Source organism: Hipposideros armiger, unplaced genomic scaffold, assembly GCF_001890085.2.
Source record: "Hipposideros armiger isolate ML-2016 unplaced genomic scaffold, ASM189008v1 scaffold_1780, whole genome shotgun sequence".
Lineage (NCBI taxonomy): Eukaryota > Metazoa > Chordata > Mammalia > Chiroptera > Hipposideridae > Hipposideros > Hipposideros armiger.
The window spans coordinates 15,330-20,209 of record NW_017733130.1 but is presented as its reverse complement, the minus strand read 5'-3'; the positions used below and the strand labels follow the sequence as shown (position 1 = coordinate 20,209).

Sequence of the window (4,880 nt, the reverse complement as noted above, 5' to 3'; positions counted from 1 at the left end):
GCTCTTCCCGGGCAAGGCAGATCAGTCCCGGCCTCTGAATGGCCGCTCACGGCAGCTGCTGGCCACTCACACTGGCTGCCGGCCACACACAGTAGCTTATGGCAGCCCACTGCAGCAGGGGACTGCAGCAGGGGACTGCAGCCTACACCGTCGCCAGCAATCCACGGCAGCCCAGCTCCAGGTTGAGCTGTTGTTCAGCATCTTAGCTGCAAAGGGCAGTGTCATGGGCCCTCATATGTGGGATCCAAACCACAGCCTTCTGGCATCCCGAGCCAATAAGATCTGTGGCCCAGAGAGTTTCATGGGTCTTTCTGTAGTGTGCCTCAATGTGGGAGATAGAATAATGGGCCCCCAAAGATTTCCACATCCTAATCCTGGGACCTGTGAATATGTTACCTTATGTGGCAACAGGGACCTCACAGATGTGATCAAGTTAAGGATTTTGAGATGAAGAGATAGATGATCCTGGATTATCTGAGAAGGTTCAATGTAATCACCTGGGTCTTTTTTTTTTTTCTTTCACAAGTCAGAATGGTTTTATATAGCATTTATTGGCATTTGCTGTGCATGGTAGTACGGTTTTGTGATTTGCAGGCACTTTACATTTAGAAGCGATGGTTGGCCTTGATCAGCACGTGCTGATGCTGCGATTGGATCATGCCTGTTGGCCAACGTTAAGACCCGCTGCCATTAGAACTGCAGAACATTCCTGACTACTTGCACATAATGGCTATCCAGGGGGTGGCTTCCTCTGACTCCCAGGTTGCAGGAACTTCTTAATTGTAGGGATGTTGCTGATTCTTGTTTTAAATGCCTTTAGCAGAGGGAAGTCAGAAAGAACAGAAGCATCGATTTCTTCGATCATTAAAATAGCTTCTAACAGTTGTATGTCTGCCCAGCTGAATTTGTTTCCAACGAGAAAATCACCTCCATGCTGTTTCAAAACCTTTTCAAAGACGGGGAAGTAACGGGTTTTTGCTTTCGTCACGGCTAAAGCAAAGCCCTCCTCTTTTTCTCGTGGAGGTTTGAACACAGCTTGGATGATGATCATCATGAGGTCCTGAGTGCCATCAGTGTACATGTTGATCCTGGTAGTCTCGTTCAGGTCCCTCCCATACAAGTTGTACTTGGCAGCAAGGGAGCTGAGGATGGCTTTAGTCTGTGTCAGCCTCAGTCCATCAATCTCAATCAGGGGCACCTGGTTAAAAAGCAGGCGTCCATCTGTCATTAACTTCACATATTGCTCTCTTGTTTCAATAAATTATTCTTCAAACTCCACCCCAGCTGCAGCCAGCAACCAGCGCGGATCGACTCCATCCTGCCCCTACCACGAAAGCAGCAGAGCTTGGGTTTGGCTGTCATGACTTCTGGCTCAGGGTTTTCTTATCTCTTCCTTGCTCTTGTCTCCTGTGATGTGTGGGGCCACCTGGATCTTTATAACAGAGAGGCAGAAGGATCAGCGTCAGAGAAGATGTGACAACAGAAGCAGGAGTCAGAGTGCTGTGGCTGGGAGCCAAGGAAAACAGGCAGTCTTTGGAAGCTGGAAAAGGCCAGAACCAGTTTCTCCCCTAGAGGATCTACAAGGATTTTAGTCCTGTAAGATTTATTTAAGATATCTGACCTCCAGAACTACAAGATAATAAAACTGTGTTGCTTTAAGCCACTAAGCTTATGGTAATTTGTTACAGGAGCAATTGGAAACTAATCCTCAACCTCAATCAATGTCTGTGCAACTTGGTGGCGGTTATAGTAGCAGTACATCTTAATTTTCTTTATTTATTTCAATAGAAAATACCATCTCATGGTTCAAAACTCAGTACGTATACACAACCACTTTGGGAAACTCAGTATGTAGCTGAACACATGCATACCCCGAGACCCTGCACTGCCAGTCCTGCCTACATGCCCAACAAAAATGCAAGGGATGTCTGGTCCACCAAAGGTTCTCTACAACAATGTTCCCAGCAGCACTATTTGTAACTGCCCCCAAACTGGAAGCAGTCCAAATGTCTGGCAACAGTAGAATGGATAAATAAATACATTCATCATCTCATATGTAGCCCCCTTGGGCTCCCTTCCTGCCCCATCCTTCCTGTTCTCAGTGCTCACAGTGGGGAGGAGTGAGTAGCTATAGTCCTTGGAAGAGTACGACCCCTCCTAAATAATTATACTCTCAATAGTCGGTATTTATGGAGGATTACCAGCACAGCAGGGTTACCGCTCTTTTATTGATTTATTTTTTTAATTTTTATTGGGGAGTTGGAGGAGGGGAACAGTGTTGGGGAATTGGGGAAGAGGAATAGCCAAGTTGTTGTCCTTCAACCTTAGTTGTGGAGGGCACAGCAAGCTCAGCTACAAGTCCAGTCGAAAGGTGTTGTGTTCAATTAGTTGCAGGTGGGCGTAGCCACCATCCCATGCGGGAGTCGAACTAGCAGCCTCGTTGTTAAGAGCCCATGCTCTATCCACTGAGCCATCCAGACGGCAGCTCAGCTCAAGGTGCCGAGTTCAGTCTCAGTTGTGGGTGGGCGTAGCAGGCAACCTTGTTGTTAGGAGCACGTGCTCTCACCAGCTGAGCCATCCAGCCACCTGTTGGCAGCTCAGCGGCAGCTCAGCTCAGGCACAGCTCACTGGCCCATATGGGAATTGAACCGGTGACCCTGTTGCTCAGAGCTCGCACTCTTGAGCAAGCTCTTAACAAACTGAGCCACTCGGCCGGCCCAGGTTACAGCTCTTTACAGTGTCAACTCACCACCTCCTCAGAACACTATGTTTGCAGTGCTTTTATTATCTCCACTTTACATTTGGGGAAACTGAGGCACAGAAAGTCTAAATAAGATGCCAAAGCATGCTTACTAGAGCAGTCTGGCTTCTCTATGAGAATAGGAGACACGGAAAGCCAGGAGTGGAATGTAGCCTGGGATTGGCAAGCTTGTCCCCCCCTTTCAGCTGGGAAATGTGGAACCCTCAGGACCCAAGCTGCAGTCCAGTGGCCTCAGTGCCCTGTCTGGAAGCAGTTTCTAATCCTCGGGCTGTCCCTATATGTGGGCAGCCTCCCCAGAAGGGCACAGGCTGAGGCTGCCAGGGCTGATAATGTCCTTGCCAGCACCAAGCTGGGGTATAGGACCTTGTTCCTGGTGTGATGGTCAGTGCTGGGGAAGCCATTTGGGACACAGCCCTTAGGGGAGCTGGGAGTAAATTCAATATTGCGAAAGTCCAACACTTGATCTGGGTTCTGGGACAGAATCATATCTCTGAGTGGCTGGTACATACTGGTGTACCCACTGCTCAGCGACGAAGGACCAGAGAAATTGAATTCTGATTGCTAAAATACAGGGAAATTAATTGACACTTTAAATGTACCATGAGGAACGATAAATCTTCAAAATGCAGAAGATTGGGTTTGGGTTTGCCAGATTAGCTGTAAAAGCATCACTGTTATTACAGACGTGAGCCTCTCAAAGCCTGTGAGCCCTGAGTACAGAGGGGCCACGCCAGAAGACCAGGAACCAGGAAAAACCCACACCCACAGTTACTGTAAGAATGACAGTTACAAACGAGACCAGTCCCTCCGTCCTGCATCTGTGATGCTGGGGAGATGAACGTGTGCCTGGATTCAGCCTCAGACCCTTCTGCCAGGACAGAGATCTCTACGCTGCTGGGGACGGCCCAGCCAGCCTCACTTTACCCAGGGAAGTTCTAGAATCATCTGGGTCTGATTATTTTTACAAGCAGCAAAAGTCCTGAAAAAATTGGCTTGTGCAAACCACTAAATTTCTCTCGTTTGTAAAATGGAGAAGATTGTATTTCTGGCTCTATAGAGCTGTCGTGACGATTAGCAGCTTCTGCATGGAACCAGGATGAAAGGCAGGGTTGTGAGGCCTGAAGCTTCCATGAGAACTATGAGAAAAGACTTTGAAATGCGCTCAAAAGACCTTGGGATGCATGGAACCCTCATCTGCACTTTTACTTAACAAACCAATGCTTAATTGACCTAAAGGCAAAAATTAAGAGAAACATAGATCAATGTATGATAGATATAGATAGATGATAGATGATAGATAGATAGATAGATAGATAGATAGATAGATAGATAGATAGATAGATGATAGATAGATCTAAATTAACTTATCTAGATTAAAAAGCCCAAAACAGATAATTCGGTAATTATGATGAAATCATGTCAGGGCATTCATCCCTTAGCCAGCAAATATGGGTGTTGTTAAATGTCAAAGCTTCCTACAGCTTCCTGTAGACAACCACACCCAAGCAAGAAATGCAGACACACAGCTTCTTTGCTGCGCCACCCTCTCCTCCTTTGTTCCCTTCCTCCACACAAATCCTGTCCAGCCTGAGCCTGAGAGTTTCCTTCAAAGAAGCCCTGCATGGAAGCTCCCTGCAGTCCTCTCCCAAATGGCCTCTGACCTCTCCTGCCTGGGAGCAGAGCCCAGGAACTTTGAGCTGGTGGGAACTGTGGTGGATTGTACTGTTGGCTGCCAGTCTTTACCCTTCCCTGTATCCGTGCGCTTTACCACGTAACTTTGTAGTTATGTGACTCTGACTTGGCCATGCGACTTACTTTCTCACCCACAGAATGAAGTGGAAGTGACAGAGTGCCAGTTTCAAGCCTCGGTCTCAGTTGAGGGGCCTTGCACATTTTTACCTGTACTTTTGCACCTCCATAAGGACAAGCCCGGGCTAGCTTACTGGAAGGTGACGGACACGCGGAGCAAAACCAAGTGTCCCAGCAATCCCAGCCAACAGCAAGCTACACCAGCTAACAGGTGGCGCTAGACATATGAGCAAGCACAGCTGAGCCCAGGAGAGCCATCCAGTCAGGCAGACCCTAAACCGCCCACCCACAAACTCGCCTGCTAAATACA

At 47.9% G+C, this 4,880-nt stretch overlaps 1 pseudogene; it reads right to left on the bottom strand.

Moving 5' to 3' along the window:
• Positions 1-613: 613 nt before the first annotated feature.
• LOC109378163 (glutathione S-transferase alpha-4-like) lies at positions 614-1,396 on the bottom strand (annotated as a pseudogene).
• Between the last annotated feature and the right edge of the window lie 3,484 nt (positions 1,397-4,880).